Raw genomic sequence first — 21,646 nt, 5'->3', positions numbered from 1 at the left:
GCAAAAAAGCAAAATGGCTGTGTGGGGAGGCCTTACAAATAGCTGTGAAAAGAAGAGAAATGAAAAGCAAAGGAGAAAAGGAAAGATATAAGCATCTGAATGCAGAGACAATTCAGGTATGACCTAAATCAAATTCCTTGAGATTATACAGTGGACGTGACAGATTCAAGGGATTAGATCTGATAGAGTTTCTGAAGAACTATGGACAGAGCTTCCTGACATTATCCCGAAGGCACTGATCAAAAGCATCCCCAAGAAGAAGAAATGCAGAAAGGCAAAATGGCTGTCTGAGGAAGCCTTACAAATAGCTGAGAAAAGAAGAGAAACTAAGGGCACAGGAGAAAAGGAAAGATATACCCATTTGAATGCAGAGTTCCAAAGAATAGCAAGGAGAGATAAGAAAGCCTTCCTCAGTGATCAATGCAAAGAAATAGAGGAAAACAACAGAATGGGAAAGATTAGTGATCTCTTCAAGAAAATTAGAAATACCAAGGGAACATTTCATGCAAAGATGGGCACAGTAAAGGACAGAAATGGTATGGACCTAACAGAAGCAGAAGATATTAAGAAGAGGTGGCAGGAATAAACAGAACTATATCAAAAAAAGATCTTTATGACCAGATAACCACAATGATGTGATAACTCACCTAGAGCCAGACATCTTGGAGTGTGAAGTCAAGTGGGCCTTAGAAGCATCACTACGAACAAAGTGGAGGTGATAGAATCCCAGTTGAGCCATTTAAAATCCTAAAAGATGATGCTGTGAAAGTGCTGTACTCAATATAAAAGCAAATTTGGAAAACTCAGCAATGGCCTCAGGACTGGAAAAGTTCAGTTCTCATTCTAATCCCAAAGAAAGGCAATGCCAAAGAATGTTCAAACTACCACACAATTGCACTCCTTTCACACACTAGCAAAGTAATGCTCAAAATTCTCCGAGCTAGGCTTCAACAATACGTAAAACAAGAACTTCCATATATTCAAGCTGGGTTTAGAAAAGGTAGAGGAACCAGAGATCAGTAAAGTATAGTTGAATTACAATATTGTTAATTACTGCTTACAGTAAAGAGACTCAATTATACATACAGCAGCATGAGCTTCCCAGGTAGCCCTATGGTAGAGAATTCCCCTGCCAATGCAGGAGACACAAGAGATGCAGTTTCAATCCCTGAGTCTGGAATATCCCCTGGAGGAAGGCATGGCAACCCACTCCAGTATTCTTGCCTGGTAAATTTCATAGACGGTAAAGCCTGGTAGGCTACATTTCATGGGGTTGCAAAGAGTCTGACACGACTGAGTGACTGAGCATATATATGTGTCTGTGTATATATATATATATATAAATCTACTTTGAACTGTAGTTTGCTACCTGCAACAGAATGCAACCTAATGAATCAAAACTGGTTTATCATGAGCACTTTCCTATGTGAGATACAATGTTCTAATCAGTCAGCATATATGTTTGGTCCACCTGAAAGATGGTTTTCAAGCAAAATTAATGAATCAACATTTAATTTTATATTTAGGTCACATATCGTTTTGTTTAGCATGATTCATTTACTTGTCATGTGGGATGTGTCTTCCAGACTTGTTGAGTGGGTCATTTCTAGCAATACCAACATTTTCACATTTCTGGACCTACAAATCTAAGAGCCAGACCATGAAATGTGGCCGCCATGCTCCATGTTTTATCTTGCATGACCTAGACTCTGTGTCTGCTCTGTTCATCTCATCTCTCCTTAATGATTCCCATTACAGTGCTCTTCCCACCATTCCGCATGTTCATTAGGTGGTTAATTACGTCATGAGCCTCAAGTAATAAAACAGCATTTCTTACTTTTTGTTAATTCAGATAGGCCTTCCTTCCAATTAGTGTAAATTGTTAAGGTTTTATTACATACATACATATGTGTTTGTGTTTGTAAAGTTTCATTGATGAATAATGACTGTGCAGCCACCCACAGACCAGATGGAAATGATTGGAGATCATTAAATAAAACATTGTTAGGTCATTTCCAGCATGTAATCAGCAACAATGGCTGTGGTTAGACTTGTTATATAAACAGATGGAGGAAAGGATGACTCACAGAGGATAAGAATTACTGAGGCCTTAGGTAGCCCAAACACAGACCTTCCAAGAAATAAGCCTGGGGACTGCTGAGAATGGCTTGGATGGTGCCCTAGGTTGAAGGGATGAGGAACAGCACAGAATCTTTGTTCTCTGCATATAGTTTAAAGTTATAAAAACAGACTTTCCATCCATCCTCCTTCCTAACTTTCATTCCTTCCTTTATTTTCTTCTTTCCTAAAAACACTTATGAATGTCAAATATGTGCCACCCATGGGGCTGGGTATTTAAAAAGATACAATTCTAATAACTTGCCCCTACTATTTCCTGGTTTTGTGGCCTTGGTCAACTTGATTAACTTCCAGAAGCTCATTTTCAACTTCCAGAAGCTCAATTTCAGCATTTGAAACTGAAGATAAAATTGCCTCTCATATCTCTACTTTAGAGATTTGGTTTGAAAATCCAATGACGTTAGTGAGGTAAAAGGAAAGAAACTCCTGTAAGGATCTTTACTGCTATTCCATGCCTAGCACTACCACAACCCTCTAACAGATAATGTCATCTTTGTGCTTTGCTTCTAAGCATATTTTCACTAAGTTATGTAGTACTTTAAAATAGAAAGCATATAACATTATTATCAAAACAATCAGTCTTAAGTCCCAGCTTCACCATTTAATAACTGTGTGACATTAGGCAAATTCCTTCAGATATTCAAGAAGTTGTTGTAAGGAAAAAATTAAGCTTAAAAAAAAAATACTTAGAAATCAGTTAGATTATGTGTGTGCGTTGGTTGCAAGGATCACCTTTAAAAGTGGAGGGAGTTTATTTTCAGGATTTATACTATCTAGAGCAAGAACAAGAAATCATTAGGACTTGAGACCTTCTGGGAACCAGACAAATCCTTCAGACTTTCTCGCTGAATCTCTGTTTCTCTCCACCTGTCTGGTTTGCAGTCTAGATGGAATCCTAAAGTGAACCAATCTGAGTGATTTAACAATCCATCATGGATTCTGTGACACAGCAGCCCTGCACACAAGATCATCTCCAAACAAGCCAAGAAATTTAGCTCAGGTCAGCCCAATCAGCGGCCACTTCTGCTCAAAGGATAGACAAACATTAGTCTCCTGATTAAGGGGCTATGAATGGGCTGAGGGTTGTCGTACGTGTCAGGAAACATCACTGACTATTTCAAAATAAGACAGGAACATATGAGTACACTGTATTGGGAAAGAAGTAGCAAATAAAAACCGCCTGCCACCACCCCCACCCCCAGCACTCTGAGGCTATATGTAAAGGCATAACACAAGGAAAAGGAAGAGGAACCAGAGATCAAATTGCCAACATCCGTTGAACCATAGAAAAAGCAAGAGAATTTCATAAAAACATCTACTTCTATTTCATTGACTATGCTAAAGCCTTTGTGTGTATCACAACAAACTATGGAAAATTCTTAGAGTTTCAGACCACCTTACCTTCCTCCTGAGAAACCTGTGTGCAGGTCGAGAAGCAACAGTTAGAACTGGATGTGGAACAATGGACTGGTTCAAAATTGGGGAAAATGTATGTCAAGGCTGTATATTGTCACTCTGCTTATTTAACTTATATGCAGAGTACATCATGCAAAATGCCAGGATGGGTGAAGCACAAGCTGGAATCAAGACTGCTGGGAGAAATGTCAATAACCTCAGATATGCAGCTGATGCCACCTTTATGGCAGAAAGTAAAGAGGAACTAAAGAGCCTCTTGATGAAAGTGAAAGAGGAGAGTGAAAAAGCTGACATAAAACCCAGCATTCAAAAAACAATGATCATGGCATCTGGTCCTATCACTTCATGGCAAATAGATGATGGAAAAGTGGAATGGTGATAGATTTTCTTTGCTTGGGCTCCAAAAATCACTGCAAATGGTGACCGCAGCCATGAAATTAAAAGATTCTTGCTCCTTGGAAGAAAAGCTGACAAACCTAGTTCAGTTCAGTCACTCAGTCGAGTCCGATTCTTTGTGACCCCACGAATCGCAGGACGCCAGGCCTCCCTGTCCATCACCAATTCCCGGAGTTCACTCAGACTCACGTCCATCGAGTCGGTGACGGCATCCAGCCATCTCATCCTCTGTCGTCCCCTTCTCCTCCTGCCCCCAATCCCCCCCAGCATCAGAGTCTTTTCCAGTGAGTCAACTCTTCACATGAAGTGGCCGAAGTACTGGAGTTTCAGCTTTAGCATCATTCCTTCCAAAGAAATCCCAGGGCTGATCTCCTTCAGAATGGACTGGTTGGATCTCCTTGCAGTCCAAGGGACTCTCAAGAGTCTTCTCCAACACCACAGTTCAAAAGCATCAATTCTTTGGGGCTCAGCTTTCTTCACAGTTCAACTCTCAAATCCATACATGACCGCAGGAAAAACCATAGACTTGACTAGACGGACCTTTGTTGGCAAAGTAATGTCTCTGCTTTTGAATATGCTATCTAAGTTGGTCATAACTTTTCTTCCAAGGAGTAAGTGTCTTTTAATTTCATCTGCAGTGATTTTGGAGCCCAAAAGGATAAAGTCTGACACTCTTTCCACTGTTTCCCCATCTATTTCCTAGATAGTGTATTAAAAAGAAGGCATTACTTTGCCGATAAAGGTCCATCTAGTCAAAGCTATAGTTTTTCCATTAGTCATGTATGGATATGAGAATTGGACCATAAAGAAGGCTGAGTGCCAAATAATTGATGCTTTAGAATTTTGGTGCTGGAGAAGATTCTTGAGAATCCCTTGGATTGCAAGGAGATCCAACCAGTCAACCCTAAAGGAAATCAACCTTGAAAATTCATTGGAAGAACTGATGCTGAAGCTTAAGCTCTAATACTTTGGCCACCTGATGTTAAGAGCTGACTCATTAGAAAAGAGCCTGATGCTGGTAAAGATTGAGTGAAGGAGGAGAAGGGGCCAACCAAGGGTAAGAAAGTTGGATGGCATCACCGACTCAATGGAAATAAGTTTGAGCAAACTCTAGGAAATAGTGAAACACAGGGAAGCCTGGCATGCTGCAGTCCATGGGGTCACAAAGAGTCGGACATGACTTAGCAACTGAACAACAACAGAATGAAATCCCTGGTTGTCTAGTTAAGACTGTGCTTCCACTGCAGGGACCATGTATTTGATCCCTGGTCATGTATGGATGTAAGAGTTGGACTGTGAAGAAAGCGGAGCACAGAAGAATTGATGCTTTTGAACTGTGGTGTTGGAGAAGACTCTTGAGAGTCCCTTGGACTGCAAGGAGATCCAACCAGTGCATTCTGAAGGAGATCAGTCCTGGGTGTTCTTTGGAAGGAATGATGCTAAAGCTGAAACTCCAGTACTTTGGCCACCTCATGCGAAGAGTTGACTCATTGGAAAAGACTCTGATGCTGGGAAGGATTGGGGGCAGGAGAAGGGGATGACAGAGGATGAGATGGCTGGACGGCATCACTGACTCAATGGACATGAGTTTGAGTGAACTCCGGGAGATGGTGATGGACAGGGAGGCCTGGCTTGCTGCAATTCATGGGGTCGCAAAGCGTCGGACACGACAGAGCGACTGAACTGAACTGAATTGTACTGTAGATCTAATCCTGCATTCTGTGAGTCATAGCCAAAAAAAAAAAAAAAAGTTACACAAAAGGTGTGTGCTTAGAGACGAAGAGATTAGAGTCTAGTTAGAAAATAACTTTTTCTCTCAAAGTTTCCCTTAACTGCAGCAAATAACAGAAAAAAGAAAGTTAACATAGATGTAAGAAATGGGAAGCAGGGTAGAGGAGGCATCAAGAGTGTTGAGATTAAATGAGGGATGCCAAGATGAAATACACTTCAACTATCCCCATAGTGTAAATAATCAGACAGCTAGCATTCTGCAGCAGGTTTTGGGGGATCTGGTCTCATCAGCAATATTGATGACAAATTTTGAATACTTAACATGAATCCTGAATAATAACATAAATAATCACTAATAAGTACCCTGACAAATTAGCAGAATAACAGAGGAGGAAAAAAGAGTGTAGGGGACAAAGGAAAATCAAAGAAAGCCAGAAGATGGTAAATCTAAACTATATCAAAATCAAAGATCTCTCCTCAATAATACTTATCTGTTATGGGTTGAATTGTGTCCCCTCTTACCTCACACACAAAAGATATGTTGGTCTTAATCCTCAGTACCTGAAAATGCAACCTTATTTGGAAATAAGGTCTTCACAGCAGTAATTTACTTAACATGAGGTCATTAGAGTGTCTTTTTATGATTCAAGGTGTCCTTATAAAAGAGGAAGAATTTGGATACATAGACAAGCACGCACAGAAGGAAGGAGATGTAAAGACATAATAAGAATGACATCTACAAGCTAAAGACTCCCAGAAAAACCTCCAGAAGCTACGAGAGAGAGACCTCTCCCACAGCCCTCTGAAGGAACCAACCCTACCAAGTTCTTGGTTCTTGACTTCTACTCTCTAAGTTCTGTTGTTGAAGCCACCTGGTTTATGGTACTGTGTCATAGCCCCAGGAAACTCATACACCATCTGAGGATGTTTACCCATTTCTTAGGGAGAAAGCGAAAAGTCAGAACCCCATTAATAGGTGCATATTCTTGTTGCTTATAAATAATCCTATCTTATAGTATTCCACCTATAATGAGATATGTGTATTTCATTTAGCATAATATCTTCAAGATCTATCCTGGTTGTTGCAAATAGAATTGCCCTATTTCTAAGGGCTGAATTTTATATATATATGTTTTTATATATATATATTTATGTATAGGCTTCCCTGGTAGCTCAGCTGGTAAAGAATTTGCCTGCAGTGCAAGAGACCTGAGTTTGATCTCTGGGTTGGGAAAATCCTCTGGACATGACAACCCATTTCAGTATTCTTGCCTAGAGAATCCCCATGGGCAGAGGTGTCTGGTGTGCTATAGTCCATGGGGTCGCAAAGAGTTGGGCACAACTGAGGGACTAAGCACCATATATAGATATATATGGATATGGATATATATGGATATATATAAATGGATAAAGAAGTTGTGAGATATATATGTATGTACGTATGTATGTGTATATATATATATATATATATATATATATATATATATCACAACTTCTTTATCCATTTGTCCATCAATGGGTACTTAGGCTGTTTCCATGTCTTGGCTATTGCAAATAATGCTGCTATGAACAGGGGGGTGCAGATGTCTTGAGATAATGTTTTCATTTCCTTTGCATATATTCCCAGAAGTGGAGTTGCTGGAATACATGGGAGTTCTATTTTTAATTTTTTGAGAATCCTCAGATCCTCAAGATTGTTCTCAATAGTGGCTGTACCAATTTACAACCCCTCCCCTCAACAATGCACAAGGGCTTCATTTTCTCTATATCCATACCAGCACTTGTTATCTCTGATGGCTAGTCTAACAGGGATGAGGTGATATCTCACTGTGGTTTTGATCTGCATTCCCCTAGTAATTAGTGATGTTGAACATCTTTTCATGTGCCTGTTAACATTTCACATTTTTTGAATAAATATCTCTTCAGGCCCTTTGCCCGTTTTTAATTGGGTTATTTAGGGTTTTGTTTTGTCTTTGTTTTTCCTGCTTTATTTCTTTACATTTTGGGGATATTAATCTTTTTTCAGATATATGGTTTGCAAATATTCTTTCCCATTCTGTAAGTTGTTCTTTTCACTTTGTTGATGGTTCCTTTTGCTATGCAAAAGTTGTAGGATGACTCTTTAATATTGCTTTTGCTTTTCTATCCAGGTGGGATATATGGTACTGAAGCACTTTACAGACTGTGAAATACTATGAAATAATAAGAACATACATTCCACTGATTAAAATATTCTCTCTGTTTTATGTCTCTTCCTTCTAATAAGGCTGCTACTGCTGCTCCTGCTAAGTCGCTTCAGTCGTGTCCGACTCTGTGCAACCCCATAGACTGCAGCCCACCAGGCTCCCCCATCCCTGGGATTCTCCAGGCAAGAACACTGGAGTGGGTTGCCATTTCCTTCTCCAATGCATGAAAGTGAAAAGTCAAAGTGAAGTCGCTCAGTCGTGTCCAACTCTTTGCGACCCCACGGACTGCAGCCGACTAGGCTCCTCTGTCCATGGGATTTTCCAGGCAAGAGTACCGGAGTGGGGTGCCTGTGCCTAATAGGGCTAGCTACAGGAAAAATATAAAACCCCAGGAAAATCATGTTAGGTTCATTGGGCAAGAATATTTATTGTTCCAACAGGAGACTGATTACATGTCAGAAACCATAGCAAAAGTCCAATCACACCAGAATTGTCCTCACAGTTACCCAGAAAATCCCTTCAGGAATCCGTTTCCACTCCAGCTACCACCTCCCATACAAGTGCATCATCGTCTAGATGAATTGCGAGGAGTCTCTAGGTTGCAGAGATGAGTAAGCATTCCTCAGCATCACTGCTCCTCTTCTTTAGCAACAAGCCCACACATTGTTTCTGGAAGCATAACCATCCAAAGTAAAGTCAATCTTTTATGCAGCCACAGATGTGCTCCCATGTGAGTAAGTTCTGACCAATGGCACACAAATAGAAGTGTTGAATGTGATTTCTATGTCTGTAAAAAGGGAAGACATGTGATCTGTATCCTCCTGTCTCCTGGTTAGAATATCAACATTATAGCCTGTCTTTGTAACATAATTCCTGCAGTCATCTATTTAACATAAAGGCATAATAAAGGAAACACAGGCACTTGCCACTGTAGAGAGTCTACCCTGGGTTGCCAATATCAGCACATTTTTATCAAGACAGTATTACAATTCTATATTTTTAAAATCATGATTATTTTAGGATTTTGTAAAATGTAGCCAAAATGAGTCAATGCCCTTAAAAACAAAGCAGAGAAAATGTGTCATGGTAGTTCAAAGAATACGAAAGTATCTCACATAAGGAGAAATGCAGAGCTCAGGCAGCCACAGGGCTGGTTAATCCAGCAATTCAAGAAGGTCAAACATCCGGACTTTTGCATCTTTCTGGTCTGTTTCCCATTGTTTACCCACATATATAATACTTCAGGATTGACGAACTACTAGTGGTTCCCTAAATATGCCACCCTCTTTTAATTCTCTTTTCAATTAAATGTTCTGTTGCTTCTCCTTGGAACATTCTTCCTTTCCTTCTAGCTAGCTTATTTATTTAGCTCAGGCTGCCATAACAAAATACCATAGACTGTGTAGTTTAAACAAGTTTAACAAATTTGTTTAACAAATTAAAAAATTTATTTTCTCACAGTTTCTGGAAGTCCAAAATCAAGGTTCTGCCCAATTCAGTTTCCAGTGAGGACTCTATTCTGGGCTTGCAGAAGGCTGCCTTCTTGTTAGTCCTCACATGGCTTTTCCTCAGCTTGTTGGGGTGGGAAGCAGGAGGAGGAAGGTGAGGGAGCTGGCTGTCTGGTGTCTCTTCTTACAAGGACACTAATCCTTTCAGACAAGGGCCCCACCCTTATGACCTCATCTAACCTCAATTAGTTTAGTAAAAGTCCTATCTCCAAATACAGTCACCCTAGGGTAAAGGCTTCAGCATATGAATTTTGGGTGGAGGAGACATAAAAATTCAATCCATAATATCTGGTAAGTTCCTCCTAATCCTCTCAGATACAATCAAACCATATCTCCTTTAAAAAGCCTTCCCAGACTCCTAAGGTGGGAGTTTCTTCCTGTTTCCATATTAGTTCCTATCATGTCATGCTAATCACATTGAACAGTAAGTAACAAATGTTTGTCCCTCCTTGTTAGCCCATGAAACCCTTAAAAATAGGGACAGTAGTTTATTCATTTTTCATTCCTAACACCTAGGATAATGCGTGGCAGAAAGTTGGTGTTAGCAAATGTTTAAGGAAGAGAGAGAGGAAAGTTGGAGGAAAATGTAATCTGTGTGCCGAATAACTGAATTACAAATGAACATCAAAATAGCCATCATCCACTGGATTTGTCTCAATGATACATAAATTCAATTACCAGGCTGCTAAACTTAGCATAGTCATTAAGAGTGTCTGAATAATGCTATCTTCCAATCTACTGGTATACGACTTCATTATTTACAGTAGCATATTTAAAATGATTCTCAGTTCTTTGACGTCTCTCCTATTCTTTTTTCCTGGAATCTTGGCTAGTCTTAGGGGCAGAAGTCACCTTCTGCAGGTTCTGAGGCTGTGCCAAAAGAAGCCTGGCAGCTTCAGCTCAGCCCTCTTGGAACACTTGCTCTTGGAACCCTGGGGCACCATGGAAGAAGCCAACTACTCTGAGCACACAACATAACGAAAAAACTCACTCTGGCCTGTGGAGAGGCCACACCTCATGTAAGATGCCTTGCCAGGCCCCAGACATTCAAGTCATCCCAGCTGTGGTTCTAGACATCTTGGAGCAAAGCAGAGCTGACACTGTTATGTGCTGTCCAGTTTCATGACCCTCAAAAGCATGAGATATGTGTAATAATAGTGTTGGAACACTTTTTTAAGTGGTAGAAGATGGTGAAATACTTACTCCACTGAGCCTCAGTGTTCTTGATTGAAAATGGAGCTGTAGGGACTTCCCTGGTTGTCCACAGACTGGGACTCGATGTTCCAAGGCAGGGGGCCCAAGTTCAATCCCTGGTCAAGCAGCTGGATCCTACATGATGAAACTAAGAGTTCACGTGCTACAATGAAAGATCCCAAGTGCCACAACTAAGATCTTGCACAGTGAAATAAATAAATAAATATTTAAAAAGAAGAAGAATAAAATAGAGCTATATACAGATTCTACCTCTTGGCACTACTGCAAGACTTAAAGAATTAGCACTTATAAAGCATTTAAAACTATGTACCTGGCCCAAAGTAACTGCTTATAAATATTAGATACTATTTTATTTTACTTTTATTTTGTTACATTTTTATTCCTGTAGATCAAGACTGTTTTGTTTTGGTGAAATTAATGATTGATCAGAGCTAGGGTGCATTGCAATTTTGATGACTCTCTATGACTTTGTAGCTAGTGGGCCATATAAGTAAGGCCATCTCTTGCTAAGAGCCGGCATGTGTAGAGGGTGAGAAAACAAGCCCCTGCCCCGTTGCTTGTTTAGTCACTAAGCCATGTCCAACTCTTTTTTGACCCCACGGACTGTAGCCCACCAGTTCCTCTGTCCGTGGGCTTTCCCAGGCAAGAATACTGGAGTGGGTTGCCATTTCCTTCTCTAGGGGATCTTTCTGACCCAGGAGTCAAACCCGCATCTCCTCTATCGGCAGGTGGATTCTTTACCTCTGAGCCACCAGGGGAGCTCCCTGCTCCAGTTATCAACTATTAATCATTTTCCTAAGAGCTCAAGCTCTGGCTGGGACAGAGGAAAGAAGCTCCATAGCACACTTCCAAATCCTCTGTTTACTCTGCTGCCTTTTTTTTTTTTTTTTTTCCTGCCTTCTCCCTCCTGGAATAATTTGACACTAATGGGCAAAGCTCTTAAGGATGGAAATCATTGGTCTTTTCTCCCTGTGAGCCTAAAATCCAGCTTCAGAGGAGGAGAAATACAAACATGACACTAATGGACTTCCCTTGTTCTCAGTTCTTCTCATTTCAAGACAGCAGTCCCCTTGGCATCAAGGCTCCTCATTTTAGATCCATTAGTGCCAGGCAAATGAGCCGTGTGGCTTCTCTCATCTCCTGCCCAGAAACCACCACATGTACCTCTCTCCTGACCCCTCCCTTTAGTTAACATTGTTATACAGACTCAAGGACACATTTGTGGTTCTTTTATTCCTAGAAGAGCAAAATGTGCTAATGCTTCCTGAGCTGGCCTCATGGTTTGGTGGCAACTCAAAGCCAAGGCCAGGACTGTTTGATGCTGTCTATTTTAGGACATTATTGATAGTCTGTTACTGAAGACCTGGGCAGTGAAAAGGCCCCTGGGAGCCCATGACACTCAAACTCTTGTGTTCCTCACTGACACACCCTGACAGGGCCCAGCCATGTGCTCTCTCCTGACTTCCCAGTGTGGCGCTGGCTTCACTGGCCTCCTTTAGGGCAGCATCAGGGCTGGAGACCTTGGGAGGAGGTGCTGAGATACAGAAGAGGAGCTGAAGAAGACTTACACAACTAGTGCCCTAACTCAGCTAACTTGTGAGGAAAAAGGAAGCATTTATAGGCTCAGCTGGATATTTAACCAGCATCTCCCCTGGCGGCTCAGATGGTAAAGTGTCTGCCTGCAGTGCAGGAGACCCAGGTTCAATCCCTGGGTCGGGAAGATCCCCTGGAGAAGGAAATGGCAACCCACTCCAGTACTCTTGCCTAGAAAATCCCATGGATGGAGGAGCCTGGCAGGCTACAGTCCATGGGGTCGCAAAGAGTCGGACACAACTGAGCGACTTCACTTCACTTTTCAGGGTAAGGGAAAGTGTATCAGTTTCAAAACTGCAGACTGGAGTCTCAGGTCCTTTCCAGGTACTAGCCCCCTGACATTAGTTAAACTGTCTCAATCTCAGCTTCCTTATTTGTATAAAAAGGAATATAATATTTAGCTGAAACGGTTATTTTGACAATTGGATGAGATAAAGTATTACCGTTATGAAATACAACACCTAGAAGGGCCTGCAGATATCAAACATGACCAGAAAGAGTCCAGTTTTCTTGTAGCTGGGTCACGAACACATCTGGAATCCAGAGGACTCTAAACTGTTTTCCAGTCTTCCCAACAGGTTGTATTTCAGTCCACATAGAGTTTGCTTTCTTTATTTCCTCTTTACTTCCTTTTTCTTTTCTATCCTCTGCCTTCTGGGTCCCAGCCAAGGTTAAGGTCTGTCCCTCCTGGCTGAGTCTGGGATGAGCCCTATTCCAGGTGTCTTCTGAGTGGAACTCCGGAAATGAAACGAGACTCTCTTGTGGATCCTGACCGCCTCTCTTAGAATAGCTTTTATGTATCAATATAATGATGTTGAAAAGTCTGTCTCTACCATGGATGGGACAGATTAAGGGACAGAGATGTACACCCTGACAAAAGTAGTATTAAGTATTCAATAGTGACACTGTTTTCCTTTAATGTTTAACTAAATCTTTATCCTAAACTCTTCAACCCACAGATTGAGTGACCTGGGGCAAATGGCTTAACCTCTTATGCCTCAGTTTTTTCATCTGTTAAAGAGGGATAATAATAGAACCCAGGTCACAGGGTTGTTACCGGAATTAAATGAACTCACGCAAAAGCAAAGATATTACTTTGCCTACCAAGGTCCGTCTAGTCAAGGCTATGGTTTTTCCAGTGGTCATGTATGGATGTGAGAGTTGAACTCTGAAGAAGGCTGAGCGCCGAAGAATTGATGCTTTTGTACTGTGGTGTTGGAGAAGACTCTTGAGAGTCCCTTGGACTGCAAGGAGATCCAACCAGTCCATTGTGAAGGAGATCAGCCCTGGGATTTCTTTTGGAAGGAATGATGCTAAAGCTGAAACTCCAGTACTTTGGCCACCTCATGCAAAGAGTTGTCTCACTGGAAAAGACTCTGATGCTGGGAGGGATTGGGGGCAGGGGGAGATGGGGACGACAGAGGATGAGATGGCTGGATGGCATCACCGACTCGATGGATGTGAGTCTGAGTGAACTTCGGGAGTTGGTGATGGACAGGAGGCCTGGCGTGCTGCGATTCATGGGGTCGCAAAGAGTCGGACATGACGGAGCGACTGAACTGAACTGAACTGACACATATAAAACTCTCAAAATGATCCCTGGCAAATTTTTAACTGTTTTGATTGCCTTATTTTGAAATAGGTTTTTATGCATGTTGATGCAACTTAAAGTTGGAGGTTCAAACAATACAGCCTCCTCTTCCTCTGTCCTTAGTCATTTACAGATTTTAAAAGTTGTTTCATATGGTTCAAATTTTCACTTGTTAAGGTGTAGGGTATCAGACTGGGAGCATAGGAGTCTGAGGTCTCTGGGCTTGGCCACTGTGTGACCTGGGGCAAGGCACCTAGCCATCTGCTCCTCCCTTCTCTCCTCTCCTTAAAAAAGGGCAGCACTCTCAGACCAGATGACCTATGGAGGGAATTCACCCTCAGGCCAGGAGAACAGCAGGGCCCCTTTGATATGACATCCCTATATTTCTCCTTCACTCTGGATTCTAGGCAAGGCTGAAGGCAGCCTGTTTTCAAACTGTTTAACTCCCAAGAGAAAAGGAAAGCCTGCCTTCAAACATAGCTCACTGGCTTTCCCCAAGATGAGCACTCCCCCAGCCAAGACTCCCTGATTATCAAACATGTCAGCATATTCTAAGAACCCTGTATAAAATAAGCAAACCAGTCCTCCGGGAAGACCTGAGGGACTGCTTTGAACCATGTGAATGAGCATTAATGCATAAATGGATACATCCTCATTAAGCTGCAGATGCCCAAAATCACTAGAATTGTGACCTCCAAGGTCCTATATCTCTGCAGACGAGGGTCACCAGGGAGATTAATTCTCTACCCTCTGCAGAATACTTGCCTCCAACATCTTTATAGTCTCATAATGATACCTGTAGAATCAAGATTTTTTTTCCTCCCTTTCCTTTAATCTCTCTTTCCAAGGTAGTCTTGCGTCCCTGCTATGCACTAGATACTCTGCTTACTGACAATTACATAAGGAAAATTAAGACATGCTTCTTGCTTTCACACAACTTATGTATCAGTAGGAAAAACTAGGTTATAAAGAATTCTATGCTATTAATACCTTACCCTGCTAAATCTAGTTCCTTTGTTAACACATTAAAAGCATTTAGTAGTTTTCCTTAACTTCTCATAAGTTAGAAAACGTATTTGTGTTTTCTATTAATTAATATCTATTCTCCTCATACCCCTCCACAATGTAGGCTATAATGCTTACAGCTAATATATACTAGTACTTATTATATATGAGACACTGCTTTTAAGTGTCTTACATATATCAACTTTTAATGTCCACAACTACTTTAAGCTGAATGCACTAAATATTATTCTCATTTTACAAATAAGGAAACTAAGAGAAGAATGAAGAATTAAGTAACATGCTTAAACACAACTGAAAAGAGTCAGAGCCAGGTCTTAAACCTAAGCAGTCTGGCTCCAGACCTCTGCTTTCCATACTAATCTCTGTATTAAAGGGGAGACACTGTGGTTCTTTTTAAGGTAATAGATAAGGACATGAAATAGTCTAGATAAGTGAAAGTGAAGTCGCTCAGTCTTGTCCGACTCTTTGTGACCCCATGGACTGTAGCCTACCAGGCCCCTCTGTCCATGCGATTTTCCAGGCAATAGTACTGGAGTGGATTGCCATTTCCATCACCAAGTCTAGATAAACTTCCCCATAAAACTAATAAATCTTGTTAATACAGGTAAACTTCATTCAGAAAGAAAATCCATTCATACAGAGTCTCTAGTGTCAAATGCCAGTAAGTGAGGTACTGGGTTGTATACAAAAGGGGAAGAAGAGGAAAGAAACAGCAGCACTTAGGTTAGACTACGGAAAAGAACATGCACTACAAAGCAAGACTGTAGAACTGAGAAATATCCTCATCCTAGAAACAAAGGACTATCCATTGTCAGATTTCTGACTTGATCTAAATTTGTAATTGTGAAAACCAAGAAAAATGGCCTCCTATTTCTTACAGAAAGAGCTCCACCCTGACTGCTATAACTATAACAATTCTTTCATCTCTGGGCAGCAGGCATTTCTCTGGTAAACACTTATCATCTCATCAATTAAAAGAGCAAAATGCCCATCAAAAATAAAAGTTTCCTTTGTGCAACTGTGTAATTTAAAGACCTACTAGGTTTCAAAACTATTTAATTGTTCTCTGCCTTTTGAAAGTGTAACATGAAGACTTTTTATCTTGATGCATTAGATTCCTGCTGGTAATTTAAAGTGTGAGATCACACCAATTAGGTTTTGACCCCAGCTCTCTTGCTAATTATCTACAGAGATTTGGACACATCATTTAGCCTTTCTTGGTCTCAGTTTACTTAGCTGCAAAATTAGGAGGCCAAATTAGATTATTTTTAAGATTCTTTCACTCTCCTCTGACATTCTGAGATTTGGTGATATATTTTTAAATCAGTCTGTTTATGTCTTTGTATAATGTTTTATTTTCATTCAGTGATGTTAGAAAATACTGATGTTTGACTCCAGTTCAAATTCTTTCCATGAGTATTTACTATAACAAAAACATTAAATTCATTCAGAAAATAAATTGGGAGTTAGGGCCAGTGTTCAACAGAGTACAGTGGTTCTCAGAGCATCAATAAATAGATGGGATGGGACATCTCTTGTAGAGACTGCTAGTGTTTACAAGCACCAGGGCTCTGCTTTTCCTCTGGGCACATAGCTAGACCACATCTACAGTTAGTTGAGGCCATGTGTCTACATTTCTACCAAGAGACTGTGAACCTATGTGACATGAGCTACTTCTGGGCCTGAAATGTAAAAATCTCCTTCATGCATTCCTGGTTCTTCTTCCCCATCCACTAGCTAAATAGACAGAATTTGAAAAGTGGAAAGAGGAGCACAAGCTCAAGACAAAAGCAGCCAATGTTCCTGAAAGACCACATACAGCAAAATATGATTTGATTGTTTCGTGAAAGAAAAATATTTATCGTGTTATACCACTGAATTCTGGACAACAGCCTATTCAAACCAATAATTCATCCTTTTAGATTTTTATCCAGGTGAAACTGAGTTATGATGAGCATCTGGCTAAACCTTGAAGGGAGGCAATCTCCCAAAATGGTTAGTCTGGAGAGTGTTGGTGGCAAGGAGAAAAGAATATTTTTGCTGGGTATCCTGCATCTCTCTCCTTTGCTTGCCCTATGCCACTACTGTTTAAATACCTTGTCATCTTATACAAAGGTCACCCTGGTTTTGCCAATGGTTCCTCCCAGCACATCCCTACAAAACTCCACTTCTGCCTCTCCCTATCCAAGTCGCTCCATTATCCAAATCTCCTCTCTAGTAAACGCAGCTTAGCCACTCTTCATTCATTTTTTTATTTGTTATTTTTAATAGCATTACTTCTAAAACATTTTCAGTTTTCTAATCTGTCACATTATTGACTAACCCTTCATCCCAGTCAAAACTGAAAACTGTTTAAGAAAAGAAACCTGTCCGTGAATTGATCTGTTTCTCCTTGGTGTTCATCAGTTTTTGCTTCATGTATTTTGAAGCTTTGTCATTACGTGCTTATGTGTTTAAGATTGCTATATCTTCCTATTGGTATGACCCCATTATTCTTATGAAATGACATTCATTATTCCTCACAATATTCTTTGCTCTGAAATTTACTTTGCCTCCACTGCCTGGAATCTATTTAAAGGGCGTAAGCTGGGACAACCGCAAAGTTTGCCCCATCTGTTTCCTGTCTTTCAGAAGTTATTGTCCTTTGCTGCTTGTTGCCCAGTGTCTGAAAAACTATTGCCACTTATATTTGAGCCAGTTTTGGGTTGTTTCAACCAGGAGGGTAAATTCGGTCCCTGTTAACTCAATCTTGCCCTGAAGGGAAAGTCACTAATGCTTTTATACATTATCTCATTTTGATCCTCATAGAATCTTATGAAATGAATCTTATTATCCTTTTTTATAGTAATAAAAAAAATTGAGTCTCAGTGAGGTTTATAAATGGTCTAAGGTTACACAGCAAATGGGATAGGTTAAGATTTGGGTGATAGGTGCATATATTTTTGGAAACTAAAATTAAGAACGTGCCATAGATTTTCTTTTAATTATCTTTGAACTTATTTACATGATAAATCTCACAAAGATTTATAAAATCAAAATACATTTAAGTATATATGTAGTCATTTGCCTTACTTGACAATAGCTGCAGTATATGAAATGAGGTCTATCTTGGAAAATCTGGGCTACAACTTCAAAGTATTAATATTTGATGGGAAGGGTGGGACAAAAGATAAAAGTTATTAACATTATTTCAGGTAGGAATTGGACCGGCCACATTTAAAATATATCTTTCAAGCCAGGAATCCTGAAGCAGATGTCTCTAGTATTCATGGAAGAGGTTAAAAGAAACAACAGAAGTGTTTTTAATCCCCTGTTTTCTTTTGCCTGTTGGAATGAAATGGAAGTAAATAGTCAGGAATGGCTTGGGAGGGGCCACGCAAAAGAGATGATAAAATTTATGTCAAAAACATAATCTTAGGCTCACATGCCTCAATTTAGCAAAGTTCTCCAGTAGGCTCAGTGGGAACAGCGGGAAATCCTAGTTCAAAGGTTCTTTCTTTTTTTAAAGTACCTATCATGGTGGCTGGCACATCAGATGCCCTTTAGCAAATCAAATGTGCATTCCACCCTTTCTCTGCAATCAGAATAGATCAGACCAAACACTATCTCTGTCACAAAGGAAGCAGCAACTCAAGAACACCCAGGCAAGGCTGGATAAGGAGGGTTAATTTGTTTTTATCTTGGACATCCTTCCATTGACACTAATTAATCTCACCCCCAAACTTGGAGGGCTAGCAAACCTCTTTTAAAGTAGCAGCAACATAACACTCCCTAAATGGAATTTTAACTAATATATAATAATTACTCATCATAATAGCATCTCTTTACCACATTCAGAAGAGAACCCTGTCCGTCTGCCATAAGTGGTGTTATTAGAGGGAAGAGAGTGTTTTTCCTGTCCATTCATGCTCCAGCTGTCATTTAGCTGCATTCTGTGGGGACAATGATCCTCGCCTTTCATAGAGTACAGATAGAAATGCAGAACTGCAGCATACAGAGATTCTGCTGTCTGCCGTAGAATTCTAGTCAACCTTATTTCTTTGAAAATGCATAATATTTCTGAGCTGAATGAAAACTTCCTTTAAAAAGAAAACTGATTTCTGAGTCTACTGTAGCCCAGAAAGAGAGATCACATATGGAGAGTTGCCACCACAGACCTGGCCTTTAGATAAAATGCCTTTTTCATTTATTGAATCCAAAGAGAATTTTTGCATGAACCAAAACTTAGTTGCACACAAATCTAATTGGAGAATTCATGTTGCCCTTGAATAGCAGGGAAACATCTGCTTAGACCCAGACTCTCTGCAGTTTGCTGAAGTAGAAAAACCATGGGCTTTAGCACTGTATAGACCTGTGTTCAAATTTTAAACTGCCATGGAGGAACACAGCCTCAAAGGCAGTGCTGTGCAATACAACTTTCGCCATCATATTAGGTTGGTGAAAAAGTAATTGAGGTTTCAGACCATGAATTTTAAATCATTATAACTAGGCTCAGACACATCTTTATCAATAAAAATAGGAACCCATTACGATCAACATATTTTTGCTAACAAGAAATGTTTGTTTATTCCTGTATAAAAATCCATGTTTTGGTATTCGATGAACTCTTGGAAAGCATTTTCTGCCTCGTGCTGATTGTGGAAGCATTTTCCCTGGAAAAAGTTGTCAGGATACTTGAAGAAGCAGCAGTCAGTTGGCGAAAGGTCAGGTGAATATGGCAGATGAGGCAAGACTTCATAGCCCAATTCGTCCAATGCAGTTGGACGTTGTCATGGAGAAGAATTGGGCCCTTCCTGTTGACCGACGCCAGCGGCAGGTGTTGCAGTTTCCCGTGTATCTCACTGATTTCCTGAGCATACTTCTCAGCTGTAACAGTTTCACCAGGATTCAGAAAACTGTAGTGGGTCAGACGGGCAGCAGACCACCAAACGGTGACCGTGACCTCTTTTTGACACAAGTTCGACCTTGGGAAGTGCTTTGGAGCTCCTTCTCAGTCCAACTACTGTGCTGGTTGTCATAAAAATTCACTTTTTGTCACACATCACAATCTTATCAAGAAATGGTTCCTTGTTGTCGCATAGAATAAGAGGCGACAACACTTCAAAATGACAATGTTTTTGATTTGCTGTCAGCTCATGTGGCACCCACATACCGAGCTTTTTCACCTTTCCAATTGCTTCAAATGCTGAATGCCCATTGAATGGTTGGCAATGAGCTCTTGGGCAACTTCTTCCCCCCCCCCCCCCAGGGATTTTTATTTTATTTTTAATTATTTATTTTAATTGGAGGGTAATTACTTTACATTATTGTAGTGGTTTTTGCCGTACATTGACATGAATCAGCCATGGGTGTACATGTTTTCCCCATTCTGAACCCCCCTCCCACCTCCGTCTCACCCAATCCCTCAGGGTCATCCCAGTAAAGTGACCCTGAGCACCCCTGTCTCATGCATTGAACCTGGACTGGCCATCTATTTCACGTACGGTAATATACGTTTCAATCCTATTCTCTCAAATCATCCCACCCTCACCTTCTTCCGTAGAGTCCACAAGTCTGTTCTTTACATCTGTGTCTCTTTTGCTGTCTCACATATAGGGTCATTGTTATCATCTTTCTAAATTCCATATATATGCATTATTATACTGTATTGGTGTTTTCCTTTCTGACTTACTTCACTCTGTATAACAGGCTCCGGTTCCATCCACCTCATTAGAATTATTTCAAATGTGTTCTTCTTAATAGCTGAGTAATATTCCATTGTGTATATGTACCACAGCTTTCTTATCCATTCATCTGCCAATGGACATCTCGGTTGCTTCCATGTCCTGGCTGTTGTAAACAGGGCTGCGATGAACATTGGGGTACACGCGTCTCTTTCAATTCTGGTTTCTTCAGTGTATATGCCCAGCAGTGGGATTGCTGGGTCATATGGCAGTTCTATTTCCAGTTTTTTAAGAACTCTCCACACTGTTCTCCATAGTGGCTGTACTAGTTTGAATCCCCACCAACAGTGTAAGAGGGTTCCCTTTTCTCCACACCCTCTCCAGCATTTATTGTTTGTACACTTACTGATAGCAGCCATTCTGACCAGCATGAGATGGTACCTCATTGTGGTCTTGATTTGCATTTCTCTGGTCGTGAGTGATGTTGAGCATCTTTTCATGTGTTTGTTAGCCATCTGTATGTCTTCTTTGGAGAAATGTCTGTTTAGTTCTTTGGCTCTTGGGCAACATCTTGTGTGGTCGTAAGAGGATTAGCCTCAATGACTATTCTCAATTGGCTGGACTTCTTGAACCACCACTGCACTCTACGTTCATTAGTAGTTCCTAGGCCAAATGCATTGTTGATGTTGTGAGTTGTCTCCACTGCTTTATGACCCATTTTGAACTCGAATAAGAAAATCACTTGAATTTGCTTTTTGTCTAATATCATTTCCCTAGTCTAAAATAAATATAAAATAAACAGCAAGTAATAAGGCAATAGCAAAAAAAAAACCCATAAAGTGAGAAATACATATTAAAATAATGTATAACATAACCACATTTACTTAAGAATGTATTCAAATATCAAACAGCAAAGTTCAACAATGCAAAACTGTAATTTCTTTTGCACCAAGATAATAGAAATGTTCTGTGTCTGTGCTGCTCAATAGAATAGCCACTAGCTACACGTAACTTTTGACCACTTGAAATCTGGCCAGTGAAACTGAATTTTTAATTATTCTTAAATTTTTAATTCATTTAAATTAAAATAGTCACATGGGGGTGGCTACTCTACCAGAAAGCACATCTCTAAGATAAGAACAAATTGTTGCATGTTGCACCTCCTACCATTAACAAAGACTT

Source organism: Ovis aries, chromosome 1 (assembly GCF_016772045.2).
Source record: "Ovis aries strain OAR_USU_Benz2616 breed Rambouillet chromosome 1, ARS-UI_Ramb_v3.0, whole genome shotgun sequence".
NCBI lineage: Eukaryota > Metazoa > Chordata > Mammalia > Artiodactyla > Bovidae > Ovis > Ovis aries.
Note: the sequence above shows the minus strand (reverse complement) of the source record.